The following is a 21900-nucleotide window of genomic DNA, read 5'->3' as shown; positions in this document are numbered from 1 at the left end:
GCTGTATGCGGGCCTCTCACTGTTTTGGCCTCTCCCGTTGTGGAGCACAGGCTCCGGACGCGCAGGCTCAGCGGCCATGGCCCACGGGCCCAGCCACTCCGCGGCATGTGGGATCTTCCCGGACCGGGGCACGAGCCCGTGTCCCCTGCATCGGCAGGTGGACTCTGAACCACTGCGCCACCAGGGAAGCCCAGGAGCAAATTTTTAATGATAATAGTAGTGGCAGCTCTTTTTTTATTGAGTGCTTCCTATGTACTGGGCAAAGTGCTCAGCATATAGTAATCTCATCTCACTATTATTCCTTCCCAAACTAGGAAATGTGTGTTCAAATGTCATAAATTCTCTTTTTGGAGTGCCAGAATCTAAGTAGACATGTCACAATATACATGTCCTGTTTCCCTCTAACCTCCACCTCAAAATCATTCCCTGGGGCTCTTCATATAATTGTTCCAAGGGCTTCCATTTTATGTAGCTTACTCTTCCTATCCTACTTCCATGGTTCCCAATTCTGTCCTTTGGTTACTTTTAATGAGCTTATCTCCAACATCAATACAGGACTTGATTAAAGGGACCATGGAGAGCATATCTATTGGCTGGGAATGACCTCTTAGGTGTGTAGTGTCCCTGGCCAAGTGAATGAAAGGCTCTGGGCCAAGGTCAGTTCCTGGGTGAAACCATAACTGGCAATTGTGTCTCTCAAGAGGTGGTTTGGAGAGGACTGTGAGCCACGCCTGTGGGTGATAAGCCTGTAATTCTCTATCCTGTTGTTTTTGGATGCCTTGCTTTCCAGCTGTTCTCTCCTGATCTACCTGCACAGCTCACCGTTTCATTTCTACAACTTGTACCAGAGGAAGGGAAGGAGACAGAATAGTGTGTTAGGCTATGTGCTGGAAGCCTTACTTATTGGGCTGAGGATGGTATAAATCCAAGAACATTTTCTTGTGTTGTTCTTTGTGGCTGCAATTAATAACCTGGTAGACCTGTTTTAGAGATGTGATATAATAAGTTGATTGGGTTTGGGTAGCACGTCTATTTTTCTGTTAAAATATAATTTTCAGTTGTAAATAAAAGCTGGTTGAATCTGGCCTATGTAATAGCCAGTGTTTCATGAAGACATTTAGGCCATGTTTGCTTAGGTTTAGAAATGCTCTATGGGCCCTGTGTGATTTTGTATACAAGCAGAGATTATTAGAAATTGGACAAAGGCAACAGCAGGAGGCCAAGAGCAGAGCTGGGGAAGGTGGTGGTCTTTGCTCTATTACTCTGGCTGAGAGTTACCTAATCTCACAGAGCCTCAGTTCCTGTAGCTGTAAAATGGTAATAATAATTCTGACCTTCCAGGGTTTGGGAAAGGATTGAAATGAATTAAGGCATACAAAATGCCTAGTATATTGTAAGTACTTAATAAGTGGCAGCTATCATTGTCAATATCATTAGTTCAGAATGAACAAATACTCTAACAACAGGTTTCAGATAATTGCTTTTTAATTGAAGTAAAGTTGATTTACAATGTTGTGTTAGTTTCTGGTATACAGCAAAGTGATTCGGTTATGTATGTATATATATTCTTTTTCATATCTTTTCCACTATGTTTTATTACAGAATATTGAATATATTTCCCTGTACTATACAGTAGGACTTTGTTGTTTGTCTGTTTTGTATAGTAGTTTGTATTTGCTAATCCCAAACTCCTAATTTATCCCTCCCCCACCCCCTTTCTGCTTTGGTAACCATAAGCTTGTTTTCTATGTCTGTGAGTCTGTTTCTCTTTTATAAATAAGTTCATTTGTATCATTTTTTAAGATTCCACATATAAGTGATATCATATGATATTTGTTTTTCTCTTCCTGACCTACTTCACTTAGTATGATAATCTCTAGATCCATCCATGTTGAGGCAAATGGCATTATTTCATTCTTTTTTATGGCTGAGTAATATTCCATTGTGTATATATACATATATATATATTTATGTATGTGTATACCACATCTTGTTTATCCATTCATCCGTTGATGGACACTTAGGTTGCTTCTGTGTCTTGGCTAGTGTTACTACTGCTGCTGTGAACATTGAGGTGCATGTATCTTTTCAAATTAGAGCTTTCTCTGGATATGCCCAGAAGTGGGATTGCTGGATCATATGGTAACTCTATTTTTTAGTTTTTTAAGGAACATCCATACTGTTTTCCATAGCGGCTGCACCAATTTACATTCCCACCAACAGTGTAGGAGGGTTCCCTTTTCTCCATACCCTTTCCAGCATTTATTATTTGTAGACTTTTTTTTTTTTTTTTGCGGTACGCAGGCTTCTCACTGTTGTGGCCTCTCCCGTTGCGGAGCACAGGCTCCGGACGCGCAGGCTCAGCGGCCATGGCTCACGGGCCCAGCCGCTCCGCGGCATGTGGGATCTTCCCAGACCGGGGCACGAACCCGTGCCCCCGGCATCGGCAGGCGGACTCTCAACCACTGCGCCACCAGGGAAGCCCTGTAGACTTTTTAATGATGGCCATTCTGACCGGTGTGAGGTGATACCTCATGGTAGTTTTGGTTTGCATTTCTCCAATAATTAGTGAAGCTGAGCTTCTTTTCACGTGCCTATAGGCCATCTGTATATCTTCTTTGGAGAAATGCCTGTTTAGGTCTTCTGCCCATGTTTTTGATTGGGTTGTTTGTTTTTTCTTGTTATTGAGCTGTATGTATATTTTGGAAATTACAGCCTTGTCGGTCACATCGCAGACAAAACACCATCTTCCTCTAGTCACTTGAAAAATGCGAGTCATGCCTTCCATTTTTCCCTTTCCACTTCTGCAGGGCAATAGCAATACAAATACTACCTTTTTCTTCTCTGGGAACGATTTTCTGACCTTGCCAGGTCCCTCTTTCTCTCCTGCAGAACCCGTGACCTTCACCTCAGAGTAACCGTCACTCAAAATAACCTTTGCTTTGTTTACACACTTATCTCTGTACCTCAAGACCTTCAGCTGCTGGAGAGCAAGGATATCTTATTTTTGAATCTTTACTAACTAGCATAATTCCTGGAACATGGAAGAAGCACTAAATATCCTCATTGAATTGAATTTGAATAAAGTTTCAACTTTTTGAAAGGGAAACAAAAAAAAAGAACTGACTGAATATTTACTCTAAACCAGTCTCTCCTCTTATGGGAAAAGCGACAGATGCCATTGCTCTGTTTTTTACGTTCCTTCCTAAACTTTGTTTACTTTGGCTTTTGTTTGGCTCTTGGAGCACAGAGAGGCAATGTTCAACTTTTGTGATTTTAGACCCTCTCTGAAAGACTACTTACTGACATACTGAATTTTGGTTTTTAATTTCATCATTTTGTGACTCAGAGTAGGGGGAGTTTTGGTTAATTTGATGGGGAGTAACTTTAGCTTACTATCAACACTGCAAGCTGATATTTGAGGGCATTGAGCTAAGTCTTTTACATGCATAATCTTATTTAATCCTTTCCACAACTCCATCAGGTAGGTATTATTATGTCTACTTTACAGCTAAAGAAACTGAGGCACAGAGAATAACTGGATCAGGGCTGTGGTAGGTTTTACCCTGGGTCTACAAGACTTCGGAGTCTAAGTTTTGAACATCACCCTGTACTGCTTCTAGATTCAACTGTTTTCTTAAGCTGAATTAGAGAAATGATTCTGAAAGGGAAAAGTAATTCAGCCTTTCACTAAATGCTAATTGAGCACTGTCTTAGCTCAGGCTGCCATAGCAAAATACCATCACTGGATGGCTGAAACAATAGACGTTTATTTCTCATAGTCTTGGAGACTGGGAAGTCTAAGATCAAGTTGCTAATAGATTCAGTTCCTGGTGAGGACCCACTTCCTGGCCTCTCTCTGTGCTCACATGGCCTTTCCTTGGTGAATGCATGTGGAGAGAGAGCTCTCTCTCTGTCTTCCTCTTCTTATAAGGTCATTAATCCCCAAATGAGGGCCCCACTCTCATGACCTCATCTAAACCTAATTACTTCCCAAAGACCCCATCTCCAAATACCATCACATTGGAGGTTAGGGCTTCAATATGTGTACTGGGGAGGGGACACACAAACATTCAGTCGATAACAAGTACTAACTAGAATTCTCTGGAATATGTTAGACTAAGCTCTGGAAAAAAAAAAAAAAGAATAGAAAAGGAAAGGAAAGGAAAAAAAGCAGGGCCTGGACTAGGGAGAGGCAAACAAGTGACCTAGGGCCCAGCATTATAGGAGGTGCCCACCCTCAGGTGCCCACCCTGCACTTGAACAACCCTGCAAGGCCATGAACCTATGTGCCTTGCTTACCTCACCCCAGTCCCAGCCCTGCAGCACTTCATTTGCTCTTGGGGAACTCAGTGTCTAGCAAGGGCCTGGTATCAGTATGGGTCAGATCAAGAGAGAGAAACCACCCAGTGATTTGAACAAGGGAAGTTTAATATAAAGAATTATTAACTAGCAGTCTGTTGTTTAGAAACCCGTGAGGACACGGAGAAAATATGACAAGCGAACCCAAGGAGTTTTGACCTTCAGGATAAGAGTGAAGACTGTTTTTCCCTCTGGGCTGTGCCTGAGTGAGCATGACTTGCCCTATTTATTAGGCAACATTACACTCGGCAGCATGTCCTTTCAGATCATCCCAGGCATTTAGGCTATTTTAAAAATCTAAATAACATCTCAGTCAAACTAACATTCCAAGAGAGAAATGTTTTAATCTGTCTTTTCCCAGAACAGCCTTTAGGTCTGGGAGGAAGTGCAAACAGGCTGGGTGAGGGACAATGTATCTGGAGATTTATGGGAATCCAGAAGTTTTGGCAAGGGTACATATAAATCTCAAAGAAGAATTAAATATAATTTGAAATCACATAAACTGTACAGAATTTGAATGCAGGTCAAATCACAACTGCTGTTTGTTTATCTCTCATTTAAACTACAATAACAGGATTGCTTAAACAAATTCCCTTCCTTTCTTGAACTTTCAAAGTATTTAATATTTGCATAATGATTAATCTCCAGTTCCAGAGGATATTCCCAAAGGGAGAGACGACACAGAAGCACTTTAAATTTCAACCACATGGAAAAGAGAAGAGCGGAAGCTTCAGTTTTGGAGCCTACACTCTCAGGAGAATTCTAAATATTGGTCATCATTCTGTTGAATGTTCAGCTGAGGAGTGGATGGCTGAGAGAACACAATCCCAAACATTTGGACAATATATTCTAACTAGGTCAAAGGTGCAGCTCTAATTAAGGGATGATACCAGACCCTCTATTTATAGATCTTGAATATTTCAAGAAAGTTTTGTTCTGTGCTTTGCAAGGGCTAAATCCTTATGCACAGAACCCTGGAGTACATCCAACCTGCCCACCCAAGGAACGCTTTGAGTATATTCCTTTTCATAGAGGCTGTTTATTTGCTGTAGTTTCCAGGGATCCAGGCCGGGGAAAAGGCAGCATGTTTGAAGTACACCCCCAGAACTCAGTATTTGACCTGTAAAATTAAGGTACTGGGCTCAGTCAATGGCTCTCAGCCTGGCTGCATTATAGAATTACCTGGGGGAGCTTTAAAATAATACCCAACCCTTGATCCCACCTCAGCCTAATTAAATCAGGATGTTTGGCAGGGGGGCCCAGAATGTTAGTATTTAAAAAAAAAAAAACTTCCCAAGTGGTGCCAATGTATAGCAAGTTTTGAGAGCCACTTGCAGCTCTAATACATGATGCTATTGATTCCTCTGTGATGAACATGTTGTGGATAAACCTCTGTACACATTTTAAAAATTGTTTTTATCGGGATAAACTCTCAGAGTATGTGAACATGTGGATGCATTTGGATGAAGTCTAAATGGGAGTACACAAAAATGTACACACAAAAAAGCAAATGTACTAGGGTACAGGGAGAAAGGGAGTTTTTCTCTAAATTTTCTAAAATATTATAGTGTTTTCATTACAAAAAAACACTAATTACCAAACGCTCCCTCCCCACTCATGCTTTTTGCACTTTTGGGTTTGGGGCTGCTTTCAGAAGGCTGTTGAAGCCTGCCCTCTGAACATGATAAAAGCATCTATGTTGTTATTTGGTCAGAGTTGGACTTCTCAAGTAACTTTCTGTCTCTCTGCCCTGAAAAAGTATTGCACAAAGGAAGTTGAAAGTTCTATGTGGGTTGAGGGCCTAATATAAAGTGGTCATTCAATGCATATTCAATTATGATGACTAACTGTATCTTATGACTTTGTTCTGAAATCCAGTATTCAAAGCATAGTTCATGGATCATATTCATCAACCATGGCCATCATAAATATTCATCTAATGTCTGTCTTCGTTAGGCGGTTATTAACATGTCAAAGGTATTTGTGGAGAAAATGAAAGTGATAAATTCTTTCTATATTTACTCTTATTTGAAAGGCTAATTTATTTTTAGAGTCCTCTTTGATAAAATCCTTTAATCAAAGGAAGTTTCCTTTAGAAATAGTCTTCTGTTTTTAAGCCAATAACTTTACACAAAGAAAGTTTATTAACGTTTTGCTTGCTGGATGGATATTAGCCAAATGATGAAGTATGTAAATAGTCCAATTCAGAGAAAGATAATATAAAACACTGCTCTTAAAAGGTTAAATTGATGCCTTCTCTACTAACAGTACTTTGGAGTTGTTTTTCAAATGAAGAGAGCTGGTAGTGATTCTTCTCCACCCTTACCTGGTCCCCTTGGTGATCAATAACCCCAAGATTGTTACATGGGGTTGGTTTACAGGCTGTGAATAGAAGAGGGCAAGGATTGGCAAACTCTTTCTTTAAAGGACCAAATAGTGAATATTTTAGTCTTTACTATTCAACTCTGTTGTTGCTCTAAAGCAGCCACAGACAATATGTAAAGGACCAGATGTGACTGGGTTCCAAAAATACTATTAAAAAAAACAGGTGGCAGGTTGTATTTGGCTAATTAGGCCATAGTGTGCCCATGCTAGAAAAGAGCAAACCCAACAGGGTGTCACACTGGCTCTCAGGTTGCAGTGGGAGGACACAGGTCAGAATTGGACATTTTAGCTAAACCCAAAAAAGCCAGTGAGTGTTGGAGCTCTATATGAGCAAGTAGGTCTACCATGGTAGGAAAAGTCATGAGAATGCATGAATAATAAAAGAGTGATAGTAGCAATGGCTAATATTTACAGAGGACTCGCTCTGAAACTTGTATTAAATACTTTACATGTAATCTTTACAATGTCATGTAATCTTTATAATAATTTGGTAATCTCATGTAATTGTTATAATAACCTCAAGGTAGGTGTTATTATATTCCCATTTTATAGATGAGGAGATTGAGGCATGGAGAGGTTAAATAAAGTTCTCAATGACATACAGCTAATAAGTGGCATAGCTGAGATGCGAACCCAGATGGTGTGACTTTAGAGGCTGCTCTTCTATGCATTACGACCTCCTGCTAGGGGACAGAGCCATATGCAAAATCATCCTAGCTGGGAGAACATAGAGGGTCTCTGTCTAGGTACTTTAGTCTTGGTTCAGGTTCACTGTGCTGAAGATGGACCAAGAATAGAGCCCTGGGGTGTACACTGTGGGGAGACGATTCTCCATGGGTCTTTCATGTTTCTGCATGTCTTCAAGCAAAGGCATTGGCAGCCTTTTGTTGAGACTGTCTTTTCAGGGGTATTTTTATATTGAACAGCCTTGGCAGATAAAGATATCTTCCCTCTGGAGCAGAAGGAAGCTTTGTTTTCTGTACTTTATAATAAAGACAGTGTCTCCCTCTGGGGCAAAGTTGGGCAAGTTCAAAGTTGGGCAGCCCATTATAAAAGACTGGGGTTCTTCAGCTGTGTTGGAAACCCACTGTGTGTGTGGTATCCACATGGGCTACCCTGTCACCCCCTTGGAATTGGAGGAGGGCAAGGGGAAATGACATGAACATGAATCTCATGTTGCTCTGTGTGTAGAATGTAATGAAGTCCTTTGTCTTTGGCCCAGGAGTCTCGGGTCTTCTACCAGCATCCATGAATCTGTGGCAGCTAACTGGTTATTGCGTAAACAGGGTAAAATCTTAGATCTTTCACAATTCTCGACATACACAGAAGGTGCAGTGGGTTAGGAAGGCTGGTCTGAGGGTGAAGGCTGTCCACCCTTGGCTTGGCTTTGTGTCTTTTAAAATTATGGATGAATGCGGGCCATGCTATGATCTGAATGTTTCTGTTCCCCCAGTTCATATGTTGAACTCTTACCCCACAAGGTGATGGTATTAGAAGGCGGGGGTCTTTGAGAGGTGATTAGGTCATGAGGGCAGAACCCTCACGAATGAGATTAGTGCCCTTATAAAAGAGGCCTCAGTGAAAAGATGGTGTATAAGAAGCGGACTCTCACCAGACACTGAATCAGCCGGTGCCTTGATCTTGGACTTCTCAGCCTCCAGAATTGTGAGAAATAAATTTCTACTGTTTATAAGCTACTCAGTCCATGGTATGTTTGTTATAGCAGGGAAAACAGACTAAGGCCAGAGACCTGTACTGAAGCCAGAGAGAGGAAAGCCTCTGTAAGCACCTGTAGCTCTTAATCCCATAACTAGCAGAATGTTATGGATCCTCTGACTTCAGAAACTTACCACAAGGAGTTAAAGATGTACAGTTGATTCACTGGAATGATCTTCAATGAACCATAGCTGTAACATAAATACTACATTCCAGTAATCTAATATAATCATTCTGGAACCTAGCTGCTCATCAGAATCACATGGTAACATTTTAATTATTTATTTATTATTTATTTATTTTTGGCTGTGTTGGGTCTCCGTTGTGGTGTGCGGGCTTCTCATTGCCGTGGCTTCTCTTGTTGCAGAGCACGGGCTCTAGGCATGAGGGCTTCAGTAGTTGTGGCACATAGGCTCAGTAGTTGTGGCACACAGGCTCAGTTGCTCCGTGGCTTGTGGGATCTTCCAGGGCTCGAACCCGTGTCCCCTGCATTGGCAGGCGGATTCTTAACCACTGCGCCACCAGGAAAGTCCCCGCATGGTAATATTAAAATAACAACTTTTAAAACAACGGATTCTTGAGCACCACCTCATACATAATGAATCAGAATATCTGAGGGTGAGGCTCAGAAATCAGTGTTTTAAACGTTTCCCAGATTATTTAGAGGCAGTCATTCCCTGCACTATTCTAATGATAAGGATTGAATTACATCACAGACAAATCCCACTGCTTCTCTGTACCTAAGTTTCTTCATTTGTTACAAAATAGAATAGTGTTGGCCAATATGGTGGCAATTGGCCACATGCGGCTATTTAAAATAAAATCAATCAATGGTTAAATGAAGTTGAAAATTCAGTTCCTCAGTTGCATTAACTACATTTCAAGTAGTTAATAGCTACATGTGGCTAGTGGCTAAAGCATCATAGAGTTCAGATACAGAGCATTACCATCATCACACAAGGTTCTATTGGATATCTTATCATACCAGAAGAGAAGGAAGCCATAAAAGACTTCTGGGGTTGTATCAAAAAACTCAGGAACCAACAGGAATAAGCTTCCACTGACCAAAGATGGGATAATTTGAGCACCCATTAGAATAATAACTGCAGTGGGTTGAAGTGCATTAAATATATTTCAATCCATGAGTTCATAATCATATAAAATAGAATTTATTGGTGACTAACCATTCTAGGGAGCCAAGTAATTATTTGAAAACTGGAAAGTAAAGGGTTACCAAGCATTTAATCAGTAATTTCATAAAGGAAAGGCCATATAAATGCTTGAGATAGTAATGAGATGCATAGCAGAAGGCCCACTGGCACGTCCCATGGGACCGAGTGCCTGTTGCGCCTTGCCAGGATCAGTTCAAGAACAAATACATCCTAGTACTGCTTTTTATTCCTTCCTTCTTTTGCTCCCCATATCCTGCCCTCTTATTCTATGGGATTCTCACATAAATTGCTATGTGCCAACTTCTGTCTCAGGCTCTGCTTTGTGGGGGAACCCAGGCTAGGACAGCATTCTAGCTCAGATTCTTGAAAGAGAATCCAACCCGCCTGGCATATAGATTTGGTTGCTGGGTTATGATCCTCCTCCTGGTCCAATAGCCTGGGAGGCGCTGCCTCTTTCAGAAATGGAGGTGGAACTTCTTAAAGTAGAAACAGTAGAAGGGCGAGACAACTGTTGGAGACACGTTGATTAACGTGTCCAGCTGACAGCTCTGCTACTGAGAGAAAGATTTGCTGACCAGCAGCGTCAGTATCACCTGGGAGCTTGTTAGAAATGAGGAATCTCAGGGCCAAGCTGGACCTACTGAATGCAAATCTGCTTTTTTTTTTTTTTTTTTTGCGGTACACGGGCCTCTCACTGTTGTGGCCTCTCCAGTTGCGGAGCACAGGCTCCGGACCCGCAGGCTCAGTGGCCATGGCTCACGGGCCCAGCCGCTCCGTGGCACGTGGGATCTTCCCGGACTGGGGCACGAACCCATGTCCCCTGCATCGGCAGGCGGACTCTCAACCACTGCACCACCAGGGAAGCCCCAAATCTGCTTTTTAACAAGATTCTCCAGGTGATTTACATGTACAATAAAAAACTCTCTTCTAGAGGGAGTAATAATTATCTGGCTCAGGGATATTTTTATAATAGATAAGATGTTGCATCCAAAGGTCAGTGGGAAGCACATATAGGGGAAGGAGAGAGAGCACGTATTGTTGGAAGGGGGTGGCGGGGAAGCCAGGAGGCAGGGCAGGTTGGAAGAGGAAAAGTGGGATTGAATCTCCGTGAAAACACTTTAAAATCCATAATAGAAAAAAACATTCTGTACCTACGTTATTATACCTGCACCAGAAACCTCAAAACAAGTTCACCCTGCTCCGCCCCAGTGAACAGAAAGCAATATCTCCATGTGTCGTAGACACACAGCAGGTGAAATATTGGATGCGAGGCTTGTGTTGCAGGGGGCGGTATTTGTGAGGCAGGCAGACCCAATCCTGGCAATCTACCGATTCCCTCTGGACACTCTGGGCTTCACCATCCCTCCCCCCACCCCTGGACAGCCTTCCCCCTCAGTTTACTGTCCCTTCTCCCATGTAAGGACTTTTAGCAACAGTACATGGTGTACTGGCTCTCCAGAAACAAACATAAAGGTCTGATTTGTAGTGTTGGCCAATTTCCATAGTATAAATACTCCCACCATGGCTGATTGTGAGCTGCCATGAGGTTAACTGAACACGGGGTTGGGAGGTGGCACACACTGGCTCCAGCGCACCCCAGGAAATAAAGGGTCAAAAGGACAAAGTAGAGTGGTTTACAGCCTTCCTAGAAGTGAGGGGAAGAAAGTCAAGTTGATGAAGACCTGGAGCGCTTGCTTTAACTTCAGCTACTATGATTCCAAAACATAGCTATCATCTCGTCCAATCTGTGGCTATTTTTTTCATTTTGTTTTTAATTTTTTTTGGCCATGCAGCCCGACCAGAGATTGAACCCTCACCCCCTGCAGTGGAAGCGGAGTCTTAACCACTGGACCGCCAGGGAAGTCCCTGAGGCTGTTTCTTAACTTCAACTTTATTGAGAACGTCCTTATGTTGTAGCTTTAAAAGAACCAGAAGCTCAGCTGGAGAAAACGTTTGAGGACAGTCAGAATGACTTACAGTCTATATTTACCAAAGCTTCTTTCATAAACATTATCGAGGCTCTGGAATGCTCACACCCACCTTTCATGGGCACACCACACCCCATTCTTCCCTGCCTGAGTGTAGTCCTAATGACTCCCACTCAGCTCCCTCAGGTGTCACACACCCTGCTTCTCTGGCCGGAGTTCAAGCCCTCACCCGGTTTCCTTGAATGCCATCTAAGCGCTGCACACCTGTCTTTCCTGGGAGGTTTACAGCTGGCACGTAACTCCCTTCCCTTGGGGATATTAGCAGATAATGTATATCTATCAAACTTGCTGTAGGTACTGGCAGGCAGCTTAGACCTCTCCCCCTGCCCACAAGCACTGCCATGGGGGCTCAATGTTGGGTCTCTCAAGGCCTGATCCAGGGACCCCATCACCGCTGGGCACCCCCCAAACTCCATAACCATTGCTTTCTGTTTGGTGCAGCTCTGGGCCAGCTGAAGCACACTCTCCTCACCTTTACACACAAAGTGCACACCTGAATTTCGCATAACTGCTCTGGTTGCCTACCTTTCTCTTCTTCTTGGAAAGCATCCAGTACTAGGAATCCAGCTAACTACAGACAGCCCAAATTAATGCTTCTTAACCTGCATGAAAGAGAATTTTTTGTAACCTTCTCTTTGGTGTTGGTGTCTAATCGATGATAAATTTCAGGAAAGAAGCCCTTCTACTAGCAGGTTAAAAGTATTCATTTTTTGCAGCCCTAATATCTATTTGAAATGTAACAGCTTGTTTGTTCCTCTCCCCAGATGAATGCACCTTCATCTTTAGATTTATGATTTAATTTTTATTTCTTCTAAAATAGAGACAGAAGTAGTGGAAGTTCCTGTATCTCTGTCAGAGCTTCTCTATGATTTCTTTGCCAGTCACCCAAAGCAGCCTCTAGTTGGGTTTATCCCTTTTAATTCTCATTCTCTCTCCATAGTGTTTTCTCCTCTGAGCACATAAACACATCACTACCCTTTCTTCCAAAGTCAAGGCCAGCTTACATGAAGGGGAATGGTTGACTCTGACAGTAAGTAGCACTCTAGGTGGCTCAGCTAACTCACCACAGTTTGGGTGTCTTTCCAGGTTGGTGGACACACCAGGGCCAGAGATCAGTGTGTCTTTCCTGCCAACAGAGAACCTTACTTCATCCTTTGAGTGTTCCATTCAGAGTGGAGGTCAAAGGTCTCCAGACTAAAAAATGCCTTTAACTGAAGCCCAAGTTATGCAGGAAGGAGTCCCAGCTTCTGCTGTTAGGCCCGAGAGGCTGACCATGGAGCATCCTTGACCTTTCTCTGCCTCCCAGAGGTCCCGTGAACTGGGGTCCAGTGTGTCCTCTAACCCCCCACGGAGGTTCCTCGTGAAAGGCCTCTGCTGAGTTTGCAAGGACACAAAAATGGAAATGCCCGAGGGGAGAGATTTTTCCAAAGTTCTTGGTTGTCAGAGAGATGAACATCATCAAATGGCTCTGAAAGAAAAGCTGAAAGAGATCAACATCGTAAGCCGTTGGGAGATTAGACTGTCCAATCGACTTGGTTCAAGATGAGGCAGAAGCCAGAGCAGAGATAATTCTGCACTGGAATTGCTAGCATTATGAGCAAGGTTTCAGGGAACTTATCAGGAAAGGTTAACTTGAATGGGCACTAATGAGTTGATGACTCAAATCCAGGAACAAGTAAGACCATAACAACCAAAAGCATAGAGGTGAGATGCTATGCAATTATAACATCCCCTAGGGACAGGCATTGGGTTGCAGGATGAGATTGGCTGACCCCTGCCCAGTGAGCAAATGATGAGGTATTTAACTAAAATGTGGACTGTGAATATGCCCAGAAGAATTCTTAATGCATGCACTTGAAAACTTTAGCTCTCTCTCTCTTTTTTTTTTTTCGCGGTACGTGGGCCTCTCACTGTTGTGGCCTCTCCCGCTGCGGAGCACAGGCTCCGGATGCGCAGGCTCAGCGGCCATGGCTCACGGGCCCAGCCGCTCCGCGGCATGTGGGATCTTCCCGGACCGGGGCACGAACCCGTGTCCCCTGCATCGGCAGGCGGACTCTCAACCACTGCGCCACCAGGGAAGCCCTCTCTCTCTCTTTTTTGTTAAAGCCCTTTTTTGGACAAAGGACTAAACTAGATGTGGGCAGATCTTTAAAATGCATAAGATCGGGTCTACCTGAGCCTTGTGTATTGTAGGTACTCAGAAAATGGTTTATTGATTATAATGTAATAGGGCTCATCCCCTGTCATGGGGCGGAGGGGGGCTATGGCCAGGGTCTTTAAAGAGTGAGTGATAGTGACAAATGTTCAGAATGTTCCACAGCAGTCTATAGCGCCCAGTCCACAGATGGGCTGCCCCTCTGCTAGGACAGGGTTTTATCAGTTTATTCCAAAATGGGTAAATGTTGAGTGTTCCCTTGGCCTTAGAAGAGGTAAGACATAACACAGGGCATTAAACATAGTACAGGGCATTAATGTAAGTCTTCAGTTCAGGCTGAGGGGGTCAAATGTGTGTACTAACATATATTTCGAAATCAGGAAAGCAGTCTTTCCCTCATCCTCCCCACTTCCAAAATTATCTTTCCGAGATATTCTCTATTGTTTTCCCAGTGCAGTTAGGTCGTAGTTTGCCTTATAAGGAATTTTAGAGTTTTAAGAGCTCTCACTATAAGAAGTTTTTCCTGCTGTTCTGCCTGAGTTGCCTTCTGCTTAATTTTAGTTCATTATGTCTGTAAAGACAGGGAGGGTTTTATGGGGCAAAAGGCCCAGTCATCATGGGAAGAATGAATCATTTCAAGAACAGTGAGATGGGCGCAAAGGCAAAGACAGCTGAGGGGCAGGAAGCTGGGGGTGGATGGGTTATTGAGAACAGCATCAAAAGTCTGTCTTTTCTCTCTGTTACTCCCACTAGGGGGTGCCCAGCATTCCAGAATAATCACTGTTACTAGGAAGTTGAGGTTTGAGGCGGCATTTCCTCCTAATAGAAGGGCAACAGCTGATCCAGGTTTCCTTCATCTCTGCCCTGATTTGAGAAGTGATCTGGGGGTGGGGCATAGGGAATACAGGGATTGGGACTGAGGGGAGGGGTCTCAGATCAGTAAATACACTGATGCCTCTCAAGCATTTGAGGATTCTCAATCCGTGGAAACCTCTGGCGATATCCTGGGTTCTCTAGGACCCACTGGTCTTAAAGTCATTGGCTGGAGTAATTATGGATCAGAAAAGTCCTCCTGGGCCCAGGAGAGGTGATGATATTTCACCCCTGGGGCTAAAGAATTTATGGTAATAAGAAATGAGCAGGACTGAGAGATTGGTTGCAGACCAGGGATGGAATAAAGATCAAAGATGAGGTGAGATTCTGAAATAGAGTGGGTAACCGGTATGGATGAAGGTCAGGGAGAGGCGAGGGTATTTTGAGGGTCTCAAAACATCTAGGCCCTCAGAACGGTCACAGCATAACTTTTAGTTATGAATGGTTTTGTGAAAAGAAAATGGAACTTGGACTTTGATAGACAGGAGTTCAAATTTCAGCTCAAGCATTCAATAGTCATGTGACCTTGGGAATTTTCGAAAGTTATCCAATATCTTACTTTTAAATATATTTTTTATTGAAGTATAGCTGAAGTACAATGTTGTGCAACATCTTTAATCCTCAATTTTCTCATCTTCAAAATGGGACTAATGATACTAGGGCTACTTGAGACTTTAAAAGATATAAAGGCATATAAAGCACTGAATAAATCTATTTTCTCCCTTTTCCTTTTTCCCATTTGGAAATGGCTGAGGGCAAGGAAAGGAGATATATCTATTCCTTCAGTTCTTGTACCCCAAGATGTAGGATATCAGGACTGCAGCCCTGAGGTCAGAGGGTCCTCTCGGGCCTCTGGGGTTTTGTGCACCACAGAACTTCAGTGAGTGTTCAGGACATGCTGCAGAAGTCCTGCCCTCTTTGACCCTGTGGACCAATCCTCATACTTTGCAGGCTTTTGAGCCATAATTTAGAAACCAACCTCCAACTAAATTTATAGCGGTCACCGTCTGGTCCTGAGGCCTTCAGTCTCCGAGAATTAAACTATCTTGCCTACACAGAGCGCCAAAGCCTGGCCTGGAATCCAGGTATCACCAGTTAGTCCATGTTAATATGACAATCATTCAGAATTCTCTCAGCACAGTTTTACAAAGTATGGGCCACAGACCACCTGTACCAGCATCAGCAGGTGGGCTTGATAAAAAATGCAGATCCCTGGCCTCCTGCCAGACCTGTGCAACCAAGACTCTCTAAAGTTTAAAAGCAAAGGCGTAGAAAGTTAACCAGTCCCAGGTTACACTTTTACGTGGAAACACAATGCCTTAATCCTCCAGAGTGCTCTTTTGTAGAGGAAGAATGGGGCTCTTCAGCAGACTTCTCATTGCTTTGCAAATCATACCGTACAGGTGTTTCTGACGCTGCTTATTTATAGAGCCAACTCTGTCCCTAGCCACTTACTTACTTCCCCTGGAACTTCCTCAGTGTTGGAAACATCACTGTGAAGGTCACAGACCATTTCTGTGGACACCCGATCACAGAAAGGTGTGATTCAGAAAGGTCACTTTGATTCTCTCCTGAGCCACCGTGATAACCTGGCTTCCTGTCAAGGCAGTGGGGGAGGGGAGAGTGTTCTGGTTCTTGTTTCTGGGAATGGGGGAGGGGGCCACCAGGATAAATGTTGGTCACCAGCTGCCCCTTCCTTTGCATTGACAGAGCACTTGCTGCCAATTTAGCAGTGCTTAGGCTGAGGATTGGGGCAAAAATTAGCCCTTCCTCTAAAGCTGTGAACTCTGATCTCAGTCTAGAGAGAGGTGGGCTGCGGACATGTGAACAGGCTCCACGAGCTTCCTCCTGACAGCAAGGCCTGCATGAGCTGGCTTTTCAGAAGGAACTTGTGACTGTGGATCACTCTCCAGAGAGACAAACCTTTTCAGACTTAAGAGAGACGGCAGTGGCAGCAGCCTCTGCATTAAGTTTTGACCAGCTCTTACAGCCCTCTGAGTTACACGGTTCACCCCGACCTCTGGGGCGTCCGTGCACTGCAGAACTACAGCGGCTGTTCAGGGCATACTGGGAGCTGTGGAGAAATTTTGCAGTAAGGATTCACATCAGCTTCAAAGTGCCCAGAATGAGCATTAAAATGCTGCCAGGAAGACAGTTGTTGCTACGTTAAATCTCTGGGGGGACAAAGTGGGAAACGAAGGTTAGTAAAATAAAACAAAACAGGTCATGGTTGTGAAGCAACCTGTCCTCAGTGCCTAACTACATGGAGCTGGTGTCGGCCTCTTTCCGAGAGGGGCTGTGTCCCTCCCTGAACGGGATACTGATAGTAAAGAGCTCCCCCACATAAAGCATCCTTTGCACCCTCCCAATCGATTCTTTCCCTTTTTGTTTTCTAGGAACAAGAGGATTCATCTGACTTAACTGGAGATGGCTCCCTTCCCCATTTATTGTTCCATTCCTAAAGCTTCCCTCCTACCGGGCTCAGTGAGAGCAGATGGGAAGAGGCACCCACCTCAGAGGTACAAGTTCACAGATACAGAGCTACCTCTCTGCTGGGCCTGAGGCAAAGAAAACTCCCAATCTCTTTCTTGTATTCATTGGGTTCTGCTGAACCTGGAAAGGAAATAAATTCCAAAGGCAGGAAATGACCCACAGACCATAACAATATGTGAAAAGCCAAACCGGTGCTTCCGTCGCTTTATTTCAAACTATTCTAATCTGCGTCCCAGGAAGCCTAACCCATTACCAGATGGAGATCTGTTTTCAGATGCCTCTCGGCATCTGCCACTCCTGGCTGGTGACGTTTGCGCATTTCAAGAAGGTTGCCACTCCTGGCTGGTGACATTTGCACCTTTCAAGAAGGCAAACCTGTCCCGATAGCTTCAAACTTCCAGAGAGGTGCAGCCCCAGGAAAGTCCTTGGGTCTCTGGCTGACAGCACCAGCCATCTCATGTGCTTCATTGTAGCTGAACTGTTGCTGGCCTCCAGCCTAGAATGCTAGCACACCGAGTCTGTTCTTGAAGACTTGCAGAATCTGAAATCACAAAGCCCCGTGTTGCCAGAAAAGGTTGGCTCCCTCGCCTGCTTCCTAATCCCTTCTCACCAGGCTTTCCTAAAGAAACCTGATGAGTCAGGAAGAAAGAAAACGTGTCTGAGACAGAGCTGGGGTTAGGCTGGTCTCTCTCATCACTTCTGAAAGTTCCTCCTGTTTCACTATGCGGGGCATGTTTGGGGATTCGGTTGTGCTTTTCCTGTTTCCTCCTCTATGAGCTCTCTCTTTGAGGACCACTTCATTTACCACTCACGAAATCAGCTTGGCAAAAGCGGGAGGCCCTCTGATGAGGAATTCGTCACCGCTGCGAGGAAGTTTTGACTTCACTTTTGTCCCCAGGAGCATGGCAAGGAAAAACTCCCACCTCGACTCCCAGGTGGAACCATCATTCAGTTGCTTTGTTCTGGCCTGGGGGCCTGTGTGTTTCCTAGGCCCTTAATTTTTACTGAACGCCCTCCATCAGTCTTCCCACTGAAGGCTGTGTACCAGTTAGATTTTAAACCCAGTGAGGTGGCTTCTGGGATACCTTGCTTCAAACAGGTATCCTGCTAATCCCTTCCCCAGGTAATCAGAAAGTAGCTATAGTTGAAATGAATAATGTGCCCAACTCTTTCAACACTTTCGAAATGTTAAACAGATTAAAGTATAAAGAATCCAATATATTTGTTGACATCTGGTTTATAGAAAATCTCCAGCAAGAAGGAAGGGGGGAGTTCAACATCAGGCTGGGTGAAATGGGAGCAGCAGTGAAGGGCACTGCTCTCCTGCATTCCGGCATCAGACACCTGTTCTGGAGTCCCAGTGGCTCTGTGCCGCTATCTGCAATTGTGTGCTGTTTACTATGAAACATGCTTTAAAAAGTATATTCTGATAAGCTTGGATTTATCCTTGGCGATGGAATGTAGTTTCCATTACAAGACAGTAGCTTAATATCAGAGGTAGGTGGTATCAACTATATGAAGGTGGTAATAGACAGTAGATAAAAGAACCTAGGGGATCTTTATGAAAAGGAGTGGGGAGAGAGAGAGGCAGAGAAAGAGAAAGTCTTTTTTGTTGTGGCCAGGAAGAGACAATCTTGCAGGGAGTGTAAGATATATGAGTCTCTCTCTTTCTCCCCTTGCCTCTGCCTATGGAAAAGGAGCCAGGAAAAGCTAGAAACGGGAGACAGAGGGAGGCCATCTCTCCAAATGTTGGTACCAGCCAAATAGGATAAATTGTTCATATTATGATGATGACGACAACTATAATGATGAAGAGAACATATAGACCCAGATGAAAAAAACAAAGGCTTTGATTTCAAGCCATGCTTAAGTCCCAAAGTACTCCTGTTAGAGCCATTTACATGACCCAAGGGACAGGAATTTAGGGTGAGTGAAATAAATATAATTGGATAGAAAAATCAGGATTAGATTAAAATGTGATTGAGAATGGTTAAAAATTAGGAGAAAGGTACCAAATTCTACTTATTTTTGTACTGCTTTCAGTCTTGATCTAATGATCTGTTAAAAGATAACATCATGAGTTAAAAACTGTATTCTTTTTTTTAAACTGAGGTATAACTGAATGTAACATTTTATTGGTTTCAGGTATACAACATAATGATTTGATACTTGTATATATTGCAAAATGATCACCATGATAAGTCCAGTTAAATCCATCACCGTACATAGTTACAACATTTTTTTCTTGTGATGAAAACTTTTAAGATCTACTCTCTTAGCAACTTTCAAATATGCAATATAGTATCATTAACTATAGTTACCACACTGTACATTATATACCCATGACTTATTAATTTTATAACTGGAAGTTTGTACCTTTTGACCTCCTTCACCCATTTTGTCCCCCGCCCTCACTCCCCCAGGAACCACCCATCTGTTCTCTGTATTTATTTATGAGCTTGTTTAAAAACTGTATTTTTATTTAAATGTATAACAGAGCAAAAGATTTTGTTCTGTTCTCCGAGACACATATTTGGTATGCCTGGCCATTGGGAGCCTTCTCATCCTCTACAGCCTTTACCAGAGACAAAGAACAGAGGATGGAATACACAGATTCTTGAGTGCTAGCAGTGAAAGGTCAGAATTATAACATGACAGTAAATGTTATATTCTGCTTAATCCCAGCTTTAACAGAGGTAGTTGCTAGACACTTAATGTGGGTGCTTATATTTTACAAATGGGAGAATAGAATCAAAAATGGAAAAAGAATAGAGCCAGGAATCACAAACTATGCGCTAGGTGCCCAGGACACCACAGCAAACTCACGGACATCCCGTGGCATAGGCTAAATGTTGAGGGAGATGTGGTGATGCTTGACATCTGTTGGCCACCAGGTGAGCTACTTGGTCAAGATTGTTCACAGTTTCAACATTAGATTGTGCTGCACTCCTTTCAAAGATGTCTTATCTTTGAGAAGCTGGATTTTCAGCAGCTGTTATAAAATGCAAGTAGTAAGTGAAAATCAGTGTGAACACGAGGTGAATAACTGGTGGTGTCTATACAGGTTCCAAGGTTTGAGAGACGATATTCAATGCCTGGCATACATATCCTTTTATAAATAACTGTGGTTAAGAACAAAATAAAAATATTTTTTCTTTCAACTTATGTGTATTATATTTTCAAATGGCTAAGTTGTTGGGAACTTTCTACTGGATAAATGAGATTTACGTTAGGTTTTTTTTTTTTCTTTTGGCCTAGGAGCTCTGTGAAAAAATTACTGAGACACTAAGATGCTGTGAATTGGGAAAGTTTGGGAACCTCAAGATTAGAGCTATACAAACTGTCTCAAAGGGCAAAGGTGGATTTTAATGGCTTAAGCTCAATGGTGAGTACAGAAAAGTGATTCTATTTATTTTCCCCCAGACCATTCAGGGCACTGCTCACAGTAGTTCCCCTGTTTCCACATAAAATGAACATTCTTAGTCTGAATGATTTTTTATTAATGGAACTATTTGGTAGACTATTAAAAGTTGTCTTGTACAATGCTTCTCAAACTATCTTCCAACCTGTCATGGACTATGTGATAACTTGTGTTAACTTGGCTAGGCCAGGGTGCCCAGATATTTGGTCAAACATTATTCTGGATGTTTCTGTGAAAGTGGTTTTTTAGATGAGATTAACAGCTAAATCAGTAGTTGAATAAAGCAGATTGCTTCTATAGTATGGGTGGGCCTTATCCAATCAGTTGAAGGCCTTAATAGAACAAAGACTGAACTCCCCTGAGCAAGAAGGAATTCTGTATATATAAACACACACACACACACACACACACACACACACATATCCTGTTGATTCTGTTTCTCTGGAGAACTCTGCCTCATATAGATTGATACTTTTAAAAAAGGCAATAAAAATAAATTTTTAGGAAAACAATCATATGCTTAAATATTGTGGAAATGTTAAGTTGTTATAAAAGTTTCTAAATGCTTGCTTTCAGTGTCCATATTTAGTTTCTCTGATCAGTAATAGTCTGATTAGTAATAGTAATAATAGTCTTTTGTAAATAAGTTCATTTGTATCATTTTTTTGATTCCACATATAAGTGACATCATATGATATTTGTCTTTCTCTGTCTGACTTCATTTAGTATGATAATCTCCAGGTCCATCCACGTTGCTGCAGATGACATTATTTTATTCTGTTTTACGGCTGAGTAATATTCCATTGTACATATGTACCACATCTTCTTTATCCATTCATCTGTTGATGGACCTTTGGGTTGCTTCCATGTCTTGGCTATTATAAATAGTGCTGCTATGAACACTGAGGTGCACGTGTCTTTTCAAATTAGAGCTTTCACCTTTTCTGGATATATGCCTGGGAGTGAGATTGCTGGATCATATGGTAGCTCTATTTTTAGTTTTTTAAGGAACCTCCATATTGTTCTCCATAATAGCTGTACCAATTTACATTCCCACCAACAGTGTAGGAGGGTTCCTTTTCTCCACGCCCTCTCCAGCATTTATTATTTGTAGACTTGTTGATGATGGGCATCGTGACCAGTGTGAGGTGATAACCTTATTGTAGTTTTGATTTGCATTTCTCTAGTAATTAGTGATGTGAGCATCTTTTCATGTGCCTGTTAGCCATCTGTATGTCTTCTTTGGAGAAATGTCTATTTAGGTCTTCTGCCGTTCTTTGACTGGGTTGCTTGGTGTTTTTTTTTTTGATATTGAGGAGGGGAGGAATAAATCAG

The 21900-nt window shown here is 42.7% G+C and overlaps 1 protein-coding gene across 7 annotated transcripts in view; it reads left to right on the top strand.

Annotated features, from left to right (window-relative positions):
- TMEM178A (transmembrane protein 178A) overlaps nucleotides 1-21900 on the top strand; it is a 248006-nt gene that overhangs the window by 55206 nt on the left and 170900 nt on the right. For 6 of the 7 annotated variants that reach the window (XM_029231420.1, XM_029231418.1, XM_029231419.1 and 3 more), the window contains 2 exons: nucleotides 17048-17170; nucleotides 20403-20529. The gene's annotated coding sequence lies outside the window, so the exon portion shown is untranslated. The remainder of the gene's footprint in view (nucleotides 1-17047; nucleotides 17171-20402; nucleotides 20530-21900) is intronic. The other variant, XM_029231421.1, reaches the window with a different exon arrangement.

The sequence above is a fragment of the Monodon monoceros genome, unplaced genomic scaffold (genome assembly GCF_005190385.1).
Source record: "Monodon monoceros isolate NGI ecotype Baffin Bay Population unplaced genomic scaffold, NGI_Narwhal_1 Super_Scaffold_19, whole genome shotgun sequence".
Classification (NCBI taxonomy): domain Eukaryota; kingdom Metazoa; phylum Chordata; class Mammalia; order Artiodactyla; family Monodontidae; genus Monodon; species Monodon monoceros.
Note: the sequence above shows the minus strand (reverse complement) of the source record. Positions and strands in the feature narration are given on the sequence as shown.